The following is a 24,078-nucleotide window of genomic DNA, read 5'->3' on the forward strand; positions in this document are numbered from 1 at the left end:
CAGACCCTTGGCGTCTTGACTCCTGGCTCTCTGACCCTCGGACTCTGGGCTTCCTGTCTCCTGGCTTCTGGACTCCCGTTTCTGCTCCCACCCCGCCATCTTGCCCCCGGTCCTGACATCCCCAGCCGGGACTTCGATCGCCCGTGAACCGGACCGTGATAAATGGTCTTGCTCACAACAGCTCCCACTGCATCATCATCTTGCCTTCCTTCGCCCTCCCCTGCCCACCCCTTACTGGGTCCATGTTTGGGAGACATGTGGGGGCAATCAATTTCCAGCTCCCCTCCCCCTGGTCTTCTACGAGCTGCAATTCCTTTGGGTTTTAAAAGCTTTGTCAAGAATGGGTGGGAATTTTCACACCGCCAATTTCCCTGCCAGATGATATGATCCCCCTGCAAGATTCCCCTGGAAAATGTCAATTAGGATGAAATGTTTCAGTTTAGAGTGCAGAGGAAAATGAAGCTGCAAAGGGTGTGTTTCACTAGATTAAATCATTGCGATTCGATTGAAAAGCCAGCGGAAATACACAAAGCCTTGTTGGCTTTTAACGTTCTGTGAAATTCCCTGACATTTGAGCTTCTGATGGGATGTGAAATGTTTTTAAGGGCTGGCTGAATTCCGCCCCCCTCCCCAATCAGCCAGAAAATAATATGGGCAGTGCTGATGAAAGCAAAATGTTTTGTGGGGTGGGGGTTATGGTGGAAGAATTTTGAAAACAGCTGCACCGTTGTTGTTTTTTAAAAAAATGTGTATTTAATTCTGAATATTGCATTTTACATTTTCCTCTGAGGTTAGAATCCCCTTTCCCGTCTTCTAGATTGGGGCACCCAGGAGCCAAATATGGCTGTCCAAGGCTCTGTCTGGCCCGCCGGACTCCCCAAGACAGAACAGAGGGCTACTATTACTGAACACTAGACTTCTGTTGGTGTAGCCTAGAATTGCGTTAGCTTGTTTTTGCTGCTGCATCACACTGTTGACTCATGCTCAGCTCTTGTTCTCCTAAGGCTCCCAGATCCTGTTCACATCTGATAATCACAAAACAATTATTAATAGACACAATCGTAAGTTCCCAGGAAAGTCATCTTAGTGAGAATCACGCAGTAACACAAGGCTGAGCATTATCCTGGCGGTTTGTGTAGCTAGTGGCTCCAGGCCTGTTCACAACTGAGTTGATTTTTTTTATTTGATTGATTGATTCCCTTTGTATTCCAACTTTATCCCCATGGAGCTCATGCAATCCCTCACTTCCTGGCCAAGTGAGGTTTTCAACCCTGGTCTCTCCCAGGCCCTTGTATGACCCTCTAGCCACAACACCAGACTGACTGTCAAAGGCAGTTGAACTTGTATTTGAAGCTCTTCCACATGACATCTCCCTCAAACTGCTCCTAAAAGGTAAAGGTAAAGGGACCCCTGACCATTAGGTCCAGTCATGACTGACTCTGGGGTTGCAGCGCTCATCTCGCTTTATTGGCCGAGGGAGCCGGCGTACAGCTTCTAGGTCACGTGGCCAGCATGACTAAGCCACTTCTGGCCAACCAGAGCAGCACACGGAAACGCCGTTTACCTTCCTGCTGGAGTGGTACCTATTTATCTACTTGCACTTTGATGTGCTTTCAAAATGCTAGGTTGTTAGGAGCAGGGACCGAGCAACGGGAGCTCACCCCGTCACGGGGATTCGAACCGCTGACCTTCTGATCGGCAAGCCCAAGAGGCTCAGTGGTTTAACCCACAGCGCCACCCGTGTGCTTAACCTCCAAGAATTAGAACATAAGGAAAGCCTGCTGGATCAGGCTAATGGCCCATCTAGTCCAGTATCCTGTTCTCTCGCCGTTTACCTTCCCGCCGGAGCGGTACCTATTTATCTACTTGCACTTTGATGTGCTTTCGAACTGCTAGGTTGGCAGGAGCAACTGCTCCTACCCACTTGGTTTTCCCTTATAAATTTGGGTTTCTCTGATCCAGGGATCATCCAGTAAGTTTTGAAAAATGCAACTCCAAACTGCTCATTTTGAGACAGCAGAGGCATTTCCCCTTGTGTGTGTGTGTATATACAGTGGTACCTCGGGTTAAGAACTTAATTTGTTCTGGAGGTCGGTTCTTAACCTGAAACTGTTCTGAACCCGAGGTACCACTTTAGCTAATGGGACCTCCCGCTGCCGCTGCGTGATTTCTCTTCTCATCCTGAAGCAAAGTTCTTAACCCAAGGTACTATTTCTGGGTTAGCGGAGTCTGTAACCTGAAGCATCTGTAACCTGAGGTACCACTGTATCGAGCATCCATAAGCAGGCTGGGAACTGGAGACACAGAGACTTGCTTGCTCTGTGCTGGATCCATAGCTGTGACTAAGGAAGAAGCAATATCTGTTGGGGTGCCAATGCCTTCTATGCTCAGCATCTATAGATGTGTAAATGGAATCATATTTCCTAAAGACACCACAGTCTCCACTGACCTTCATTCCAAGGAAACCAAACCCTAGACAAATGCTTGGAACCGCTGGAGTCTCTCACTTCTCAGAGATTAGGGTGCAATGTAATGGTATCAAACAGCCATTTTCCCGTCTTGAAATGGGAAATCCCATTTTTGTTTTTTGGTGTTTTTTTAATTGTTTTTATTGATTTTCCATTAAAAAACATCCAATTAAATATCCAATCATAATACTTCAATTAAAAAAAACCTAAAATAAAAAAGATCAAATTATAGTCCAAATTGTATTTATTAATTTCTTGGGGCTCCCCACGGTCTGGATCTCTGGAACATATCTCCACATCTTAATCCTGCTTCTCATTGTTGGGGAAATCCCATTTCTGGATTGTGTATAAAACAGTGTGCAGGTAAGTTTGCATTGCATGGGGAGGGGAGGGGAAATGCAATCCTATTCTGCAATTCGGGAGGGACGGTTTGCAAGCACTGCTCAGCTGATTCCTGTGTGCATGCCCTGTTTCTGCACAATTAATACATTTGAATAAAAAAAGATGGAAGGCAGAGACAAAAAAGGAAACACTTCCTGTTATGGGTTGGAAAAAGCAGGCTTGACCTTCAGCTTCAACTGTAAATGCATCTGTGCGTGTGTGAACTAATAAGGTCAAACGGGAAGGGAGACAATGTGGATTCCAAGTGAGATCCAGCTCCCAGGTATGATCAAGGCCCCAGCCCCGCTATTAATTTGTTAGATGCCCATCTGTCATTGCTTTTGATAGTTAGCAAGCTTTGTTGGACAGGCTCTCTCCCAGGTGCTGTCATACCTTTGTGGTCTGTCGAACGATTTACAGGATTTAGAGTTAGTGGCAATCACCTGCCTAACATCTGTTAGCAGGGTTTTTGTAAGCTTGCAGCTTTGTTCAAAGTTCCTTCCAGGTAAGCCAGGAGGGTTCTGTTCGGCATCCTGAGAATGGCATATCACCTGCATTGCGTCCTTTATTAAATCGAGCATTTCTTGCCAGAAGGTTAATGTCTGAGGACTTGAGCATCATAAATGTAGGTCAGTGGTGCGTAGTGTTTGAGACCTCCAGCCCCTGCCCACCTGGGGGGTTTGTGTTCTTCAGAAGACCAGGAACCATATGCCACCTCTAACTCAATTGCAACTTGAATGGATTCAGTGTCAAATTTATCTGAAACATCTCACTCCTAATCACTCCTCTGCTTTGCTGCCTTCCTACACTCCCACCCCATGCGGGGGAAATATACTTTGATCTCTTGAGAAATCCAGCAGCGCCCTTCTCTGTTTCCTAGACACTCACTGCATGGCCAGGCAGAAGAAGAAGAAGAGTTTGATAGATGATGATAGATAGATAGATAGATAGATAGATAGATAGATGATAGATAGATAGATAGATTCTTTATTGTCATTACACTAGTGCAACATTGCACAAGTGCAACGAAATTGGATGCCATCCCTTAAAAACAACAAAAGCAAAACAACAGCAACAACCAAACAAACCACCTTCCAACCACACCCACACCCACACCCACACCCATCAAACTCCCAGGTCTCACTATCGAGTTACAGCATTCAAAAAGGCCACAGCTCTTGGATAGAAACTGTTTTTTAGTCTATTTGTCCTTGACTTGATGTTTCTGTACCTCCTGCCAGAAGGCAGTAGTGCAAACAGACTGTATCCCGGGTGAGATGGATCCTGCAGGATGTTGTTTGCTTTCCTAAGGCAACGGGAACCGTACAGTTCTTCCAAAGGTGGGAGAGGGTGACCAATAATCCTTTGGGCTGTGGTTATGACCTTCTGGAGCACCTTCCTCTCCCTAGCTGTACAACTGGAGAACCAAGCACAAATACAGTATGTAAGTATGCTCTCTATGGAGCCTCGGTAGAAGGACACCAGCAGTCTCTCACTCAGATTGTTCTTTTTTAAAAGTCTGAGGAAATAAATTCTCTGCTGGGCCTTCTTCACCAGAGCAGTGGTATTTGCGCTCCAAGTCATGCCCTGATCCATAGTCACTCCCAAAAACCTGAATTCCGCCACCCTCTCCACCCGTTCCCCGTTGATATACAAGGGCTGAATGTCCGCCTTTTTCTTCCTGTAATCCACCACCAAGTCCTTGGTCTTAGCCGTATTAAGAGCCAGATTGTTCTCTCCACACCAAACACAGAGCCGCTCCACCTCGTCCCGATAGGCGGACTCATCCCCTCCTGAAATGAGCCCCACCACCGTAGTATCATCAGCAAACTTGATGATTTTGTTGCTGGAGTAGATGGCTGTACAGTCATACGTATAGAGAGCATAGAGCAGGGGACTCAACACGCAACCCTGTGGTGAGCCGGTGTTAAGGCTAAGGGCTGTGGACACATGTGACCCTACTCTAACCCTCTGAGAACGTTCTGACAAAAAATCCAAAACCCAGAGACAGGTGGAGTTGGGGAGTCCAATCGTCTCTAGCTTGGACACCAGTCTATGGGGGAGGATAGTGTTAAAAGCAGAGCTAAAATCCACAAACAGCAGCCTCACATAATTCCCCGGCCGCTCCAGATGGGACAGAGCAGCATGGAGAGTGGTGGTGATAGCGTCTTCTGTGGATCTATTTGCCCTGTATGCAAACTGGTAGTTGTCAAAAGTTGATGGAAGACAGGAAGTAATATGACGGCGCACCAGTTTCTCAAAACACTTCATGATGATTGGAGTCAGTGCAACTGGTCTGTAGTCATTCAAACTACTGATTGTGGATTTTTTAGGCAGAGGGACAATAGTTGACGACTTCAGGCAGGGTGGGACAATAGACTGGTGTAAGGACTTATTGAAGATCTTAGTGAAGACCCTCGCCAGCTGATCCGCACAGCCCTTCAACACCTTTCCAGTGATACCATCAGGTCCAGCCGCCTTCCTCGGATTCACCATCCTCAATACTTGTCTCACCTCGTGCTCCTCTACAGTGAATGAGGGGCCCCTATGGGCTGGTGGCTGTAATACCGGCGTCTCAGGTGGCTCCTTCTCGAAGCGAGCAAAGAAGAGGTTAAGCTCCTCCGCCAGCAAAGGGTCACCGTCGACAGCGCCAAGGTTAGGTTTGTAGTTGGTAATATGCTGAATCCCCTGCCACATCTGTCTTATGTTGTTGCTTCTTAAATTATCCTCAATCCTCTGCCTATAATCCAGTTTTGCCCGTCGAATACCCCTCTTCAAGTTTGCTCTTGCCACACTGTAAAGCTGCACCTCGCCCGACCTGAAAGCCCTGTTCCTTTCCCGCAGCAGGCACTGGACCTCTCCATTCATCCAGGGTTTTTGATTGGGATAAAACCGGATGGATTTATTTACTGTGACAGTGTCTGTGCAGTGATTGATATAGCACAGTACTGCCGCCGTGTACTCCTCCAGGTCCAAATTTCATATCCTGCTTTATCACTCCCCTTCAGGAGTCTCAAAGCAGCTAACAATCTCCTTTCCCTTCCTCCCCCACGACAAACACTCTGTAAGGTGAGTGGGGCTGAGAGACTTCAGAGAAGTGTTACTAGCCCAAGGTCACCCAGCAGCTGCATGTGGAGGAGCAGAGACGCGAACCCGGTTCACCAGATCACGAGTCCACCTCTCTAACCACTACACCACACTGGAGAACAATCCCCACCACCATCTCCACATTTTTCAGAAGGAGAACTTTCCTGCAAGGGCAACCGGTACAGTTTTAGGGGGGGGGTCTAATAAAAAGGATTTGCTTAATCTCCCATAGTGTTTTATGTTCAGTTGGTTTGGAAATAGCAGGCATGAAACAGGTGGCCTGCTAAAAAAAAACCTGTCAAAGTGCAGATAGATAGGTCCAGGGGTTTTAATGCCAGGCCCCTTTGAAGTTGATTTGTGGGTAAAGGTAAAGGTAAAGGTACCCCTGACCGTTAGGTCCAGTCGCAGACGACTCTGGGGTTGTGGCACTTATCTCGCTTTACTGGCCGAGGGAGCTTCTGGGTCATGTGGCCAGCATGACTAAGCTGCTTCTGGCGAACCAGAGCGGGTGGCCAGGAAATGATACTGTAGCACCCCACTTGTCACTTTTTTCCAGGATGACAAGGAACCATTAATGAGTACTTTTGGGGTTCAGACAGTCAACCAGCTACAAATCCACCTAACAGTTACCTTATCCAACCCACATTTTAACAGCTTCTTTGCAAGAATATCATGCAGGACTTTGTCAAAACCCTTACTGAAATCAAGATACATTACATCCATAGCATTCATTTCCCTGATCCACCAAGCTTGTAACTCCCATCAAAAAAAGGAAAAGAAATGAGTTTTGACTTGCATGACTTGTTTTTGGGGAAACCCTTGCTGGGTCTTGGTAATCACAGCATCCTTTTCTAAGTGCTCACAGAACAACTGTTTAAATATGTGTTCTTAGGCCAGGGGACAGCAACTATTTTCAGCCGTGGGCCGGTCCACTGTCCCTCAGACTATGTGGTGGGCTGGACTATACAGTGGTACCTTGGGTTACATACGTTTCAGGTTCCAGACACTTCAGGTTACAGACTCCGCTAACCCAGAAATAGTACCTTGGGTTAAGAACTTTGCTTCAGGATGAGAACAGAAATTGCACAGGAACAGTGGGAGGCCCCATTAGCTAAAGTGGTACCTCAGGTTAAGAACAGTTTCAGGTTAAGAACGGACCTCCAGAATGAATTAAGTTCTTAACCCGAGGTACCACTGTATTGGGGGGGGGGGAGATGAATGAATTCCTATGCCCCACAAATAACCCAGAGATGCATTTTAAATAAAAGGACACATTCTACTCATGTAAAAACACGCTGGTTCCCTGACTGTCCACGGGCCAGACTGAGAAGGTGATTGGGCCGCATCCGGCCCCCAGGTCTTAGGTTGCCTACCACTGTCTTAGACCCTTCTTTTATAATAATGATGTTCGCTGGCCACTTAAGTGTCCTCATCAGCATCCCAAAAGAATGAGCAAAGTTCCAAGAATTCCAGCCAAGTGGGCCTCACCTAGCTGCTAGGTTGAAGAACAATAGCCAAGGTAGTGTGTGAGAGCTGAGCTGAACTCAGGCTGGAAGATGGAGACACACAGACCTGCTTGCTCTGTGCTGGATCCAAATTTGCCACCAATGGCGAAGTAGGATCTGTTTGGATGTTAATGCCATGGGCCCCTCCATCGTATGTTTTGGTTGCATCCATGTGGAAATAAACCATATATCCTAATGACGCCATAGTCTCTTCTGAGTTTTATTCCTAGGAAACCAAAACCCGAGGAAGTAGCTGGAACCTCTGATGCCTCTGACTGCTTGGTGATTGGGGTGGTGTGAAAACAGGCATTCACAGCTGGTACTTCCAAGGAAGACTGGGAGATTAGAATCAAAAAATTTAATAAGCAAATCTTTCCGGGGTTTGTTTTTTTTCTACTAAAGCAAATAAAAGTAAATATTCACTGTACATCATCAATCATTTTGCAAGTACAGCTATTAGGCAACAGCAAAACCCTCTTTTCCCCCCGGTATAGCAGAACAATTGCAGAGTTAAAATGAAACATAAGCATCTATGGAGTTTGAATTATTTAGCAGACAGTATCCCTTACATCCCTGGACTTCTCTTTTGTACCAGCCATGTGCAGCTTAAAGTAATTCCGCATGCAATGATAACATTTTTCATCCCTATAATTAATTTACTGGAAATAAGTTAGGGAAACCACCACTGCCTTTCTCTTTTGATAGAACGCATGGATCTGTGATAAATTAACGAGGTATTCTTGCTCCCAAGCACGAAAACAATACAGAGGAAAAAAGGGGCGGAGAGAAAGAGAACCCAGCAAATAGCATATTGAAATTATTGAGATGAACGCTTCTACAGTGGCTGCTTTTACCACAAAGCATATATTTCATTGTGCATCTCAGCTGCAATCTTGCGTGCTGCTAAGGGTGACAAAACAAAAACGAGGCAGTGGAACTTAGTGCAAAAGGACTGCACTCTTTCCATGCTCTTGTGCAGGGCTGTCTTAAGCACACCTGGCGCAGTGGTGCAAAGATCCCTCTGGCGTCCCGCCCCCCCTTTCCCAGAGTTGTTGATCCTTTTTTTAGGACTGGAGGAGGTGCACAGTGGCTGGAGGGCGCCTCCTCCGGTGGAGAAGAGGCGGAAGCTGGACGCGGCACCTCCCGGTTCAACTAGCCGCTTTGTGCCACAATGGCCACAGCAGGCAACACACTGAGCGAGTGGGCCTGCACCGAGCGAGCGAGGGCGTGTGTGCCGCTCCTGCCACGCATCGGCTCAGTTTTGTCCCTTTTAGCCTTCTGGCGCCCCGCAGAATTTGGCGCCTGCAGGCTAAAAGGGAAAAAACCAAGCTGATGCTCAGCGGGAGTGGCACACGCACCGTTGCTCACTCAGCATGCTCATTCGGTGTTCCCCGGACTCTCGCCTGGCGCCCTCCAGAACTTGGCACCCTGGCGCCCCCCCCCCCCGCCACTAGCATCTATGGATAAGATGGGCCCGCTCTTGTGCAGCATCCATTTTCACAAGGATCACTTCAGCTGGAGTAAGCCAGTGTCACAGAATCACAGAACTGTTCCACTGTTGAATAGCTCTCACCGTCAGGAAGTTATCCCTAAGGTTTAGTCAGACTCTCTTTCCATAGCTTATCAAATTGTAGAGTTGTAAGGGACCCCAGTGGTCATCTAGTTCAGCCTGCTGCAGTGCAGGAATCACTCAGTGGGACTTGTTGTTTAGTCGTTTAGTCATGTCTAACTCTTCGTGACCCCCTGGACCAGAGCACGCCAGGCACTCCTGTCTTCCACTGCCTCCCGCAGTTTGGTCAGATTCATGTTTGTTGCTTCGAGCACACTGTCCAACCATCTCGTCCTCTGTCGTCCCCTTCTCCTTGTGCCCGCCATCTTTCCCAACATCAGGGTCTTTTCCAGGGAGTCTTCTCTTCTCATGAGGTGACCAAAGTATTGGAGCCTCAGCTTCAGGATCTGTCCTTCCAGTGAGTGCTCAGGGCTGATTTCCTTCAGAATGGAGAAGTTCGATCTTCTTGCAGTCCGTGGGACTCTCAAGAGTCTCCTCCAGCACCATAATTCAAAAGCATCAATTTTTCGGCGATCAGCCTTCTTTATGGTCCAGCTCTCATTAGTTCTGAGTAAAAATGCATAGGATTGCAATGTAAAGCTACATGGTCTCTCCCTAGTAACCTGAGAGAAAGCTCTCTTGAATACAGTGGGACTTACTTCTGAGAAGACATGTAAAGGCTTGCAGTTCCATTTCCAGTAAAGGAAGCAACACTCCCTGTGTTTCCTTAAAAAATGGCTGGCTGGTGAAGCATTTCAGTTAATGCATTTAAAGTGGATTGGTGACATTTTCCTTCAAAATTATAGGAAGGGCTTCGTATGCCAGTTTCCCTATTTCCTTCATTTGGTTCAGGCATTTTATTTTCCATATAAACAGGACTCCATTTTTGCACCTACGCCCACACACAGCACTTTTAATTGTCCTCTGAGATGTGGAGGAGAGGAAAACTGGGACATTCTAGGAACAAACCAGAAACTGGGATGGTGACTGTAATTCCAGGACTGTCCCTGGAAAATCGGGACACTCAGAAGGTATGCAACCAAATATGCATTTGTTAGGTTTGGCTGCTAATCTCCTGCACAACCTGGTTTGAAAACCCGAGGGAGTCCATTCTACTGTCGAACAGCTCTTCCCACCAGAAAGTTATTCCTAAGAACTTGGTTTGGTTGGGTTGCGTTCTCCCTTCTTGTCATGTGAATAAATCAGAGCAGTCGCATGTCCCTCCATCTCTGTAGCAACTCTGTGCCCTACACAAAGGAGGCTGGCAAGGCTGCCCTTTGCAAGAGGATGCCTGGGTCAGCCATGTCTGGTCCTGCCCTTTGTGTTCAGCTAACTGGTTGATCACCGAAGAATTGATGCTTTTGAATTCTGGTGCTGGAGGAGACTCTTGAGAGTCCCATGGACTGCAAGAAGACTCAACCTCTCCATTCCGAAGGAAATCAGCCCTGAGTGCTCACTGGAGGGACAGATCCTGAAGCTGAGGCTCCAAGACTTTGGCCACCTCATGAGAAGAGAAGACTCCCTGGAAAAGACCCTGATGTTGGGAAAGATGGAGGGCACAAGGAGAAGGGGACGACAGAGGACAAGATGGTTGGATAGTGTTCACGAAGCTACCAGCATGAGTTTGACCAAACTGCGGGAAGCAGTGGAAGACAGAAGTGCCAGGCGTGCTCTGGTCCATAGGGTCACAAAGAGTCAGACACAACTAAATGACTAAACAACAACAACAAAGACTCTCCTCCCTGAAAGAGAGGGGAGTGGTTGTGGGCGGGAGCCCGAACACCGCTCCTAGCAGGGGGCGTTGCCCCCTGCCTCCAGCTCACCTGGCTGGCACTCACGCCCCCCCCCCCGGTGGCCGCCCAACCAGGTGCCATGGGGGGGGCGTGTCCAGCAGCCTTTTTGCTGCAGTGCCAGCCTCTCCCAGGCCTCATTCTCTTCGTCGTCCTGTGCGAGTCACCCACCCTCCACTCCCTTTTAGTTAGGGCTTAGGTCATTGGCCTTGCTATGGACCCTAGGTTGGTCGCCCTGGTTGGCTGGGGGGCCCGGTAGGAGTTTTTCCATTTGGCATTAGGCTTTTTGGTTTTTTCGCCTACCTCGTAGCAATCGTCACAACTTTCTGGTGGTATTGGTGGGTAGGTTAGGCATTGGAATAATGTGTTGCGCTGTGTGGAAGTGCTAGGTGTGGCCATCGCCTATGCCTTCAATTTATAGGGGTATTCCGGTAAAGGAATCTGGCGGTCGTGTATTCCGTCCGAAGCCTGCTTGGCGGGAGGCCTTGGCACGACCGGCGGTGACATCAGGGGTGAGCCTATAGTTGGATTAGCATCAACAGGTGATGAACCCCTGGTGAATAAACCCACTTATTTTGCGATCCAATGCCTAAGCCAATACCTTTTCATTGCTGTAATCAATAAAGTTGTGGCCTTTTCTAGCCCATTAACCTTATATCACGTGTCCCTGTGTCTTCATTTTACTTTGCGGGGGTCGGGTCCTCGAACCACAACAAAAAAACTGGTTGACAATAGCCGCATGGCTGCCTTCCCTCGCTCAGAGGATTGTGGAGCCACGTCCATGAAATCACATGCTAGTAAAGCAACAACAACACTGCAGGTGAACATGACCCACTTCAAGTCCTTTGCAAACCACCACCACCCTTTTCATTTTGAGCAACCAGCTTTGTTTATGAGTCTCTAACATATTTGAGTGCCGGCTGAGGAGGTTTTTCTCCCCGACACTCCAGCAGACGAGTAATTCCCTTTGCACAAACATGTGAGCAGAATGCCAGCCAGACAATTAGTGCGGCTTTTATTTTGCCTGCTTGCCATCCTTGCTAAGCTGAAGGAAATTTGATTTATTCCAGTAATAGGGAGGCAAATGCACTGCTCCTTCTAAGTTCACCCTCTCGTGTGCCTCACCATATACATCGCTGAGTGGGGAGAAGGCAGGGAACAAACCGTGTCAACACACTGTGCTCAGCTGGAACAAGACCTGACGGCCACAACGTTCTTAGCTCAATGCAATGCATGAGTTTGGCAAGGGGAAAGAAAGGAGAAAGGTTATATCTGGCCCAAGAGCTGGACATTGGGATAGACTTACTCCCTTATTAGGGAAGGTTGCTGCATTTGGGACTTTTCAGTTTAGTGAAAAGGCAAGTAGAAGTTTATACATTAGGCTATGATAGAAATTTATAAAATTATGCCTGGCATGCAGAGGGTGGATGGAGAAATTGTAGGATGTGAAACACAAGACCAGTCAAGTACAAAATTCCTAGAGTGAACATGTTTGCACATGGGGAGGAATGTTTGTCCAGCCAGCAGGTAAACTTCCTGTTTCCTTCTGGGCTGGGACAGACTTCCTCTGCATGTGACTAGAGGTGGGTGTGGCCTCACCTGTGCAGGTAACAACAAAAGCACAGGGCAGGGCAGCCATCTCTTTTTGACTACATGCATCGAAGAAGCAACATCGGCTTAGCCAAAGATGCTCTCTTGACTTCCAGCCAAGAGAGGACAAAGGGACCGTCTTCTTATGAGATAGTTTCCAGGTGTATGTAACTTTTCTAAGCTAAGTCTGCCTTCTGGGATCCAATTGTGAACAGAATGTGAGTGAGTAAACTCTTTTAATACTTTTATAGAAGACTGTGTCGTGTCTTATCTTTTATGAGGGAATAAGGGGGAAATACCAGAACAGTTATTATAGAGGCTTTAGCGGGCCTGAGCAAACGCATCCGCTGTGCAAGTTTAAAAAGGGGGGTGTTACTCTGCTAAATTGTGAACTTGTTTACACAAGTTGGAAAGGCTGTAATCAAACAATATATCCTCTCCTGCATCCCTGAACATCCCCACAGAAATGTTACCCCCCACCGCCCCTCCGAACACTAGAACCTGTGGACATCCATTGAAGCTGGATGTTGAAAGATTTAAGACAGATAAAAGGAAGTCCTTCTTCCTGCAGCACATCGTTAAACTATGGAACTCCCACCCACATGAGGCAGTGATGGCCAAAAACGTGGATGGCTTTAAAAGGGGATTGGACAAATTCATAGATGAGACATGGTTAAGTCCGGGGGGGGGGGACAGGAACCTGATGTGAGGGGCAGGCAGGACTCCAAAGAGTGTGGGATGGAGGCAGGGGACCAGGAGAGTGACCCAGGAGAGGGGACAAGTGATTGATGGGGCTTGGTGCTGCCTGTAAGGAGCCAGGGGAAGTGGGAGAGTCAGGGCAGTCTGCGTGGAGAAAGGCATGCCAGATGTAGAAGGCGAGGCTGTTCAGCCAGCAGATGGGTCTGCAGGCTCCCCACCTTCTCCTGCCCTGCTGTCTCCTAGATTCTGGAGGGCCACGAGGCAGCAAGAGCTGCGATGACTGCCGCGCAAGAGAAGTCTCAGGTTCTGTATGTGCAACCCACGAGGGGAGGGCATATAAACCAGAACACTGGTGTGTGTGTGTGTGTGTGTGTGTGTGTGTGTGTGTGTGTGTTTGCTTTCTATTGCCATAACTGCTCCATAGGGTCCAGACCAGTGGACAGCTGCTTAGAGGCTAGAAACATGTTTACGTGTATGTTTCTCTTGCGAAGAGAGAGTTAACTGTCATATGTGTGCCTTCCTTATCTGTGACGGGACAGGACACATAAGAATTCTCCCCTGGTCTACATGCTGGCCCAAACAGAACTAATTTAGCCAGCTAGCCCTGGTGATTATCTAATGTTTATTGGATGGTTTCCCCCCAAATTGATTTTTGAATTCTGAAATTATCATTATTCATGTTTTATACTATATTTTGTGCTGCTTTTTTGTTGCATCAATTAAGTGCTTTAAATTTGTTCTTAGCCGCCCTGAGCCTGGTTTTTGAACTGCAAAGGGTGGGGTATAAATAAAAATTTATTATTATTATTATTATTATTATTATTATTATTATTATTATTAACCACAACAGCCATGCTCTGCCTCAACAGTTGGAGGCAGCAATGCTTTTGAATACCAGTTGCTGGAAAGAACAGGAGGGGAGAGGGCTCTTGTGTTTGAATCCTGCATGAAGGTTTCCGATTAGGACATTGTGTTAGCCACTTAGAGAACAGGATACTGGACTAGATGGGCCATTAGCCTGATCCAGCAGGCTTTCCTTATGTTCTAATTCTTGGAGGTTAAGCACACGGGTGGCGCTGTGGGTTAAACCACAGAGCCTAGGACTTCCGGATTGGTGCCTCTGGCAATGGCGGATTTCCTCCGATCAGGAGGAATCCGCTCCGTGGAAAACAGGGTCTGAACCGCCACGGCGAGGCGGAGACCCACAAAAAAACACAGGCGGGAGAAGCCTGTGGACGTGGGATTCGGCTGGCACCTTTGCGCCTCCCCTACTCGCGGGGAAACCCGGTTTTCGGGGATCTGGAGCGACATGGGGTGAGTGGCGCGGTGCTTTGAATCGACTGCTTCTTTCATGGAGTGAAGCCGCATTGCTGTTGCCGGAGAGCGCTGACTTTTTCCTGTGGACAATTGGATTTTAAACAACTGCCCGTGAGTAGAACGGAAAATTGGATTAAGAATTTTTTTAATTTGGCACTGAAGCGGGAAGGTCTAAACAGGAAGTCCGCCTTCCGCTTTTTGTAGATAGATTGAAGCAAAGACACGGCAAGCTAGAGTTTAGAAAGTCATCTGTAAAGGACCAAAATTTCATCAGTTAAAATTACTGAACCCCCCTTGGAAGCAGGAGAAGAGGGGGGAACCTTTTTTTTTTTTTAGACTGTTTAAACAGAAGAGAGAGTAAAGAAAGGCAATTTTCCACCGTCTTCTTGCAAATATTTTTTATTACATTTTCTATAAAAACTTCCATCTTTCCATTTTCCACATCACGTATTTTAGTTTGTTGAACCTCCCTCCACTCCTCTGACAGTCATCCATAATAATTCTCCTATTTACACATTTCTTAATATATAGTATCACCTTTAAGTAATTCCTTTATATCCTTATTTACATTTTTGCGATATTCCTCACTTTTCACAAAGCCTCTTTAAAACACACTAGCGTTGTATTCTCCTCACATATAGTTTTCAAATACTCTCTAAATTTTCCCCAATCCTCCAAAAACTTATGGTCTCTTTGAAATCTAATTTTCCCCGTTAGTTTGTCTAATTCCGCATAATCAATTAGTTTATTTCTCCATTCGTCCAGAGTCGGTACTTGTTCTTGTTTCCACCTTTGAGCTATCAGCGTCCTCGCGGCAGTTATTGCATATTGGAAAAGTTTGAAATCCTTCCTTTTAATTTCCCTTCTGGTTATTCCTAGTAGAAAGGTCTCTGGTTTCTTAACAAAGCTATATTGTAGCATTTTCCTTACTTCATCATATATTTTTCCCCAGAAACCCTTCACTTTCTCGCATTCCCACCACATATGCATAAACGTGCCCTCTTTCTCTCTACACCTCCAGCATTTATTACAGATCTTATACATTTTGGCCAATTTAACCGGTGTTAAGTACCATCTATATACCATCTTCATGGCATTTTCTTTTAGTGTTATGCATGCTGTGAATTTCAGATTTTGATTCCATATCTTTTGCCACTCTTCCAGCTCTATACTGTACCCTAGATCTCTGGCCCAGTGGATCATTACCTCTTTCACCTCCTCATCCATCGTATGCCATTCTAGTAGGATTTTATACATTTTTGATATGATTTTACGATCATTATTAACAATTTCTGTTTGGAACTTCGAATCCTTTTCCTCATACCCTTTTTCTTTCACCTCCTTTTTAAACATATTACTTATCTGCCAATAGTGCAACCAATCCCGTACATGTTCTTTCACTTGTTCATATGGCTTAACTGTCCATTTGTCCCCTTCTTTGAATACCAGGTCTCCATATGTGACCCAGTTACTTTCCATATTGAGTTGCTTAATTCCCATCATCTCTAAAGGGGATAGCCAATGTGGTACCCCCCTTTCTAATATATTTTTATATCTGATCCATACTTCGATTAGCGATTTCCTGAATATATGATTTCCAAAAGATTGATGACCTTTTCTACCCTCCTGCCATAGATAAGCGTGCCACCCGAACCTATTGTCGAATCCCTCTAAGTCCAATAATTTCGTGTTTTTGAGCTTTATCCAATCTCTTACCCAGCAAAGACATGATGCCTCGTAATACAACTTCAAGTCTGGCAGGGCAAATCCTCCTCTCTCTTTTGCATCCGTTAGCAGTTTATATTTAATTCTCGGTTTTTTGCCCTGCCAGATATATCTTGAAATCGATCTCTGCCACTCCTTAAAAATTTTAACTCCTCTTAATATTGGGATCGTCTGAAATAAAAATAGTAATTTGGGTAGCACGTTCATCTTGATCATTGCTATTCTGCCCCAAAAGGATAGTTTTAACCTTCCCCATCCTTCCAGGTCCTTCTTAATTCCTTTCCATATCATAACATAATTATTCTGGTACAGATCAATATTTTTTGGTGTAATCCAAATTCCGAGATATTTAACCTTTTTAACAACTTCAATTCCCATTTGTTGTTGGAACTCTTCAATCATTGATTGCTCCATATTTTTAGTTAGAATTTTAGTTTTTTTCCTATTTAATGTGAAGCCTGCCACTTCCCCAAATTTACCAATTTCCTCTAACACTTCCTTTACGCTGGTCATCGGGTCTTCCACCGTAATTATCAAATCATCAGCGAAAGCTTTGGTTTTGTATTCATTTTGGCCTACCTTCACCCCTTTTATCCTTTCATTTTTCCTAATTGAATTAAGAAGGATTTCTAGGACCAATATGAACAGCAGGGGTGAGAGCGGGCAGCCCTGTCTAGTCCCTTTTGATATTTCAATTTCTTCTGTTATCACGTTGTTCACTATCAGCTTCGCTCTTTGTTCGGTGTATATGGCCTTTATTCCATTGTAAAAATCATCCCCGATCTCCATATTTTCCAAATTTTTCAGCATGAAATCCCATGATACGTTGTCGAATGCCTTTTCGGCATCTACAAACATTAATATTGCTCGTCTCTCAATCCTTACTGACAGAAATTCCAATATGTTTATTATGTTCCTCACGTTATCTCTCATTTGTCTGCCAGGAAGGAAACCCGTCTGGTCTTCATGGATAATACTCAGTAATACCTTTTTTAGTCTCTGCCATTATTCCTGCATAGATTTTATAGTCCGTATTCAATAAGGAAATCGGTCTATAATTCTTTACTTGTGTTGTATCTGCATCTTCTTTGGGTATAAAGGTTATATACGCCTCTTTCCACGTCTCTGGGATCTCTCTTTCTTTTAAGATGTTATTCATTACCTCTTTTAGTGGTTTTATCAAGTCTAATCTCAATTCTTTGTAGTACCTTGCTGTAAAACCATCTGGTCCTGGTGCCTTCCCGTTTTTCAACTCTGCTATGACCCCCGTAATCTCCTCATTCTCTATCGGAGTATTTAACCCCTCTCTTGCTTCTGTCGAAATCTTTAGTACCTCTTTCTCTCTTAAATACCTTTCTATTTTCCTCATATTATTCTTCTCTTTATTTCTGTACAGTTGGCTAAAAAAGTCCAAAAATCCTTTCCTAATACCTTTGCTGCTGATGATCTCTTCCTCTTTCACTATGATTTTATTTATTGTGCTTTGTTCTTTTCTTTTCTTAATCTGCCAGGCAAGCCATTTTCCTGATTTATTCGCAAATTCGAAGTTCTTTTGTCTCAGTCTTTGAATGTTCCTTTCCACCTCTTTATTAATTAGCATTGCAAATTGGGTTTGCAAGGTCTTGATACTTTGTCTAATTTTTATGTTGTTAGGTTTTTGAATTAACTTTTGTTCCTTATCCATAATTTGTTCTAGAATCTCTTTTTTCCCTTTCTCTCTGTTCTTCTTTCTAATTGAGTTTTGTTGTATGCAGAATCCCCTCATCACAGCCTTACTTGCATCCCACACTATATTCATATTCGTTCCTTTATTGCAATTATCGGCAAAGTATTCTTTCAGTTTCTTCTGAGCCCCTTGCACGAATTTTTGATCATCAAATAAATAATCATTCAATCTCCATCTGAATGTTCTTTCTTCATACCCTTTGATTTCTAATCTAATTGGGCTATGATCTGAGATTACTCTTGGTTCAATTTCTACTTGATGAACTCTTGGTGTTAGCTCCCCTGATATCCAGATTTGGTCAATTCTCGACATTGATTGGTTAGGTTCCGAATAGAAGGTGAATTGTCTTTCCAATGGAAATCTTAACCTCCAGATGTCCATTAAATTACAATTTCTGACCAGTTCAAAGAATGATTTGGGTAGTTTACCTTCTTTTGTTCCACCATCTCTCAATCTGTCCATTTCTATCGAAACTACCCCGTTCATATCTCCCATCAGAATTATCTTTTGATCCACATATTCCAATAAAAGTTCTTCCAATTTTTGGTAAAAGACATTTTTATTTCCATTAGGTGCGTAGATCCCCACGATTATTAGTTTCTCCCCTTGCCAATTGATTTGAACCCCAATAACTCTCCCTTCTTCATCCTTAAAGATTTGTTTGGCTTCTATTTTACTTTTTATATATAGGACCACTCCCCTCTTCTTTTGTTTGTCTGAGGATATGAATTCGTTTCCAAGTCTTTTATTTATCAAAATTTTTCTATGCCTTTTTGCCACGTGCGTTTCTTGCAGACAGATTATATCTAAATTCTTTTTCTTTAAGAATTGTTCCACCTTGTTCCGTTTTTTTTTGTCGTTCAGACCATTAATATTCCAGTTCCATATTTTTAATGCCATCTTGTTACCAAATTATAAAATTATCTTTCCCTTCCAATATTTTGTTATAATCTTTCCTCCCCTTCCTCCTCCTCCGCCTCCTCCTCCTCCTCTTCCCCCTCTTCATCTTCCTCTTCCTCTGGTTTCCCTTCAGTCCTCCCACTCTCCCCCACCTCCTTCACTCCTTTTATCTCCACTCCACCTGTTGCTCCTTTAACTCCTTCCTCCTCCTCTATCCATAACTCTTTGTATTTCCTCTGAAATTTGCCTATTTCTCCTGGGCTGGTCATCCTATGTTTTTTGTTTTTGTAAGTGAAGGAGATCCCTTCCGGATATTCCCACTTAAATTCTATATTATTCTTCTTAAGAATTTGCACTTGTGATTTGTAAGGGTCTCTCCGTTTCAACAGTCTGATTGGAATATCTTTAAAGATAATTATGTAGCTACCGTCAATATACAATCTTTTTTCTCTATTTTTCCCCAATACCAGATTTCTCATATCTCTATCCTTAAATGTTATGAGGCAGTCCCCTGGAAATTTTTTTGCTCTAGTCGTTTTTACTTTCATCCTAAAAGCATTTTGGATCGTATTTGCCACCTCCTCTGCTTGAAGCTCTAACCACTTAGCCAATTCTTCTGTCAGTTTTTGCCTTATATTCTCCCCTTGATTCTCTGGTATTCCCCTCAACCTTAAGTTAACTTCCCGTTGCCGAAGTTCGTTCATAGAAATCGCGTCCCACATTTCTTCTTGAGCTTTACTAGCTTCTAGTAGTCCTGCTCTAGTTTTATCCTCCTCCCGTCTCAGATCTTTCACTTCTAATTTGGCCCTTTTCAGCCCTTCTTCTAATACATGTGTCCTTCTAGATACCTCTTTTATTTGTCCTTTAAGCTCATTTACTGTTTCGTCTATTTTCTTGTCCATTTTCCCAATTTTTAAATCTACCTGTTCTATTTTTGTTTCCAGATTTTTCTCACTTTGTCTAATTTCTGCAAACATGTCCTGAAGCTGTGTGAGAGAACTGGCTTTGCAGAGCTTCCGGTTCAGCAAGACTCTAACACAGGCGGGGATTTCTTCTCTGTGGGGAATCCCGAGCTTCTTGGAGGGAAATAGGGGTTCCACAGGGCGCCGTGGTCCCCTGAAAAGTATCTGGTGGGTGTCCAGGTACATTTGGTTCCCGCAGAGCCAAAACGCGGAACTCCTGGCCGTCAGGTAGCCCCGGTTTTCGGAGTGAAGAGCACGGCGGGGGTGAAGCAGGCTGAGGGAAGCCATTACTGCCTCCGAGAAAGCGAAGCCCCGAGCCTGTAAGAGAAACGCTGGATTCTCAAGGAAAAGAACTTCGGGCTCAAGCGAGCACTTAAACAATTAAGATCTTATCTAAGGAAGGGCTCGAACAAAAGAAGGGTGATAAGAGCTCAATTCCAATCTGGAGTCATTAAGGACGCAAGGAGCTAAACAAAGCCGAGGGAAAAAACGTGAGTGACGCTGGCGGCTAAAATTCTTCTCCCTCTCCAACTGTTGGTGATTATAATTGAAGAGAGAAAAAAACTGGTAAAAGAAGAACTTGGGGGGGGGAGCAAAGAGACAACATTTCGCTACTTTTTGCTATTCCTAGCCCTCTTGGTGACGGGAGGAGGAAGGGAAAACCTGGTTTCTCTTTTGAAGTACTGTTTAGTGGAGGAATTTACTGCATTTAGTGGAGGAATTTATTGCGTTATTGGCTGGGCTCCATTACTGCTTAATAGCCACTATTTAGCCACTGTTTAACAAAAGAAGAAAGGAGAAGACATGTCTGTCCTTTGTGGTAATATTTTCTCATTTTGGAAATAGACTCTATATTACGATGGACACTTTGAATGTTGGAGACCAACTTTAGCAATTCTACAGTGGTGTTATAACTATTGTTTTTGGGAAAACTGGAAGAATTTGAGAGAGAGGAAGGACAGTTTCATTTTTTCTCCTCTCCTTTTCTTGTCTCTCCTCCTCCTCCCCCCTCGTTTGTTGGACGGTGGCCCTCTGGTGGGTGGAAGAGAATTGCAACTCGGCCTCCCTCCTCCTTTTTCTCTTTTGCTTCTTTTTCTTTTCTTTTTGGTATCTGTTGATTCATAGAGTGGACCTGGTATTTATGAAGGGTGAGCTCTTACTTTTGGAAAAGGGGGAATTTTCTGGACTTGATGAAGCTGTTTTATGACTTGCCTGAGCATTCAAAGATTTAGGTTGGTCAGAACTTTCTTTGGGATTTAGCCCAATTGAGGGCAAGAAGAGGAAATAGCTACCTTACCTTACTTTACTTTGACAAGAGAAGACCATATAAGGAATAGCCCAATTGGGGGCATGAAGAACTAGACTCTACCAGACTCTACCTACTCAACCATTTTCTTAAAAGAGGACAAACTTTGAATATCCCTGGGAGGACTTCAACTTAACTCTCTTCCTTTATTGCAGTTTGGAGGTTATATAAGGTCCCTTTTCCTTTCAACAATATTTTGATTAATGAGTTATAAATCTATTAGTGCTAAGTACATGGAATATCTACGGACTTAAGGGACCTACTGGATGGGAACTTGCTCTGTAAAACATTGGGGGAACTGATATTTATTATTTGATTGATAATCTTTGTGGGGAGCTGGGGATCCTAATTTTGGAATAGGTTTCTAAGTCTATTGAAGTGGTGCAATAAGATACTTACGTTTAAAATGTCTCACGTACAAAAGAAAAGTGGAAACGGGGGAACCCCAGGAGAGAGAAAAGCGTCTAAGCAAGAATCAGACTTTAGAGCCGAAATATTAAAAAATTTCCACCGTCTTGAACCTGGGAGCGGGGTGTCAGGACAGATGTTCTGGGGAAGTTCATTGACTATGGACAAACGTTTTTGAGAGATAGTTAAAAGAAGAGAAACATATTGATTCCATTGTTCCCCTTCGCATTTAAAAGGAACAAAATATTGACAAAATATCCGAAAAAGGAAAACTTTGTTGCTAGATCTGCTTTAAAAAAAAGGGGGGGTGGATACAAAAAGAAATTGTTTCCCCTAGAGGGAGCTTGTGAAACTGTTATTGAAACCGAACTGGGGAGCTTTGCAGCTGTAATAGATTAAGATCGTGGGACCAGACTTCGACCTTGAACAAGAATGTGCTCAGAGGCTTTGGTGCTTGCCTTTTGCAAGACAAGTGCTTTATTGGAACAGTTACATGAGAAGATGGATTTGATGACTGTTGCGATCGGAAATTTTGGACAGACAGTGGGTACCTATATAGAACTGACTCAGGAATTAACCCAGGAATGTGCTTTGACAGATGAGATGAAGGAGGAGGCTGTTGCTGGACCCCGGGTGGCAGAGATGGAGGGAGCTGTGGCCCAGCAGGAACATGAGTTGTTGGATTTGACGAATGAACCTGGAAAAAGTCAGATTTGGAGAGATGGAGTTCTGTTTGGCTTGGAGATGGGGGGCTGGATGGACCCCCCTATGCAGGGATGTTTTGATTTTTCAAGTCTGGCTTTGGGCTGGGGGGAGCTCGGAGTTGTGGGGGCCCTTAACTTTGGAGGGGCCTTGAAACATGCCTTCAAATTGTTGATTTTGCAGAGTCCTTTGCACAACGGAATGATGAACAGTACGTGCCACATGCTTTAATGTTGCTTTATTTTCAGTTCATTGTTGAGAAATTACAAACATGCATCTTGCCTCTGCTGGAGCAGAGAAGCAACCATACTTCTCCTCGGAATGAAGAACACCGAGAGATCAGTGAAAAACAGGAAACCAGTGTACGTCACATCCAGCTTCCCATTCCCGTGTGAAAACCCAACAGTGCTCTGACTGTGGAATGTAAACATTGTCTTGTGACAAGCACTTTGCTGCACAGTGAAGAGAGCAGAAACCAACATCCTCCCCCTTTCTGTGAACATCACTGGGCAGCGTGTTCGTACAATATCAGTACAAACCCAACTTCTGTACATAGGTACAGTGTTGATCCCTTGACACAATCTTGGACAATACATCAGCAGGAATTTCATTACCTGGCATATAGGACACCGTTACGAGTCCCTTCTGAATATGTTCCCTAGCATGTTGCAACTTCAATTGCAAGTGCTTCGTGCTTTGCTTACAACCTTCCGAATTCAGCAAAGCCAAACATGCTTTGTTGTCCTGGTAAACCTGGATTGGACATTTGACAGGAATTTTCATGTCTTTGCACAATTGTAACAACCATTCACAATCCTTAAGTGAATAAGACAGTGCATTCAGTTCAGCTTCACAAGTACTTAAGCTAATTGTTGTTTGCTTCTTGCATGACCAATCAAAAAGACCCTGATTGTACATGTAGCAAACTCCAGACGTACTTTTCCTGTCTGCAGTGTCACTTCCAAAACTTGCATCTGCAAAGATCTCAAGACCACCAGACTTCTGATTGTTAAATCTCAGTCTGTAATGCATAGTGCCTTTCAAATAGCGTGCTATGCGTTTTAAAGCTTTCCAATCCTTAACAGTAGGATTGTTGACTTGTCTGCTTAGCAAATTACAGCTAACAGCAACGTCAGGTCTTGAACATCTGGCAATGAAGTTTAGCTTGCCTAGCACACTTCTGTACAGTGTAGTGTCAGAAAATGCTTCTTCAGTGTCTTCTACCTGATAACCTGTTGTCATCGGTGTGTCTACAGGGTTAGCATCCATCAGGTTTAGTTTGCTTAACACATCAGCAATCTTTCGTGACTGGTGTACTAGAATGTTACCACTTTGATCTTTCTCTATTTCCAGAGATAGGTAGTTGTTTACCTCACCAAGATCTTTCATGTCAAAGTGCTCTTTCAGTTGAGCTAGGGCATTATTGTACATTGTGACATCTTTCCAAAAGAATAAAATATCATCAACATAAAACAAACAATACAGCTTCTTTTGCCCTTCCTCTTTGACAAATACACATGGATCAGCTTTCCCTTGCTGAAAACCTAGAGAAAACAATGCTTCAGTGAGTTTTGTGTGCCAACACCGTGCACTTTGTTTGAGACCATAAAGGGACTTTTTCAGAGCACAAACAAATCCCTGTTTTACCTGTACGCCATCAGGTGGAAGCATATATAGTGATTCACCTAGAGATCCATACAAAAACGCTGTATTCACATCGTGGTGACTAATGTGTAGATTCTCCTCTGCAGCTAGCTTGAGCATAAGCCTAATGCTCTCATATCTCACCGTGGGTGAGTAGGTCTCGTGATAGTCTTCACCTGGTACCTGTGCAAAACCTCTGGCTACCAATCTGGCTTTGTGTCTGACTATCTTGCCATTTTGATCAGTCTTCGCTTTGAAGACCCATTTGCTTCCAAGCAGTTTCATTCCTGGAACTACTGGAACTAGCTCCCACGTTTTG

Source organism: Podarcis vaucheri (genome assembly GCF_965113315.1).
Source record: "Podarcis vaucheri genome assembly, chromosome: 7".
In the NCBI taxonomy this organism is placed as follows: domain Eukaryota; kingdom Metazoa; phylum Chordata; class Lepidosauria; order Squamata; family Lacertidae; genus Podarcis; species Podarcis vaucheri.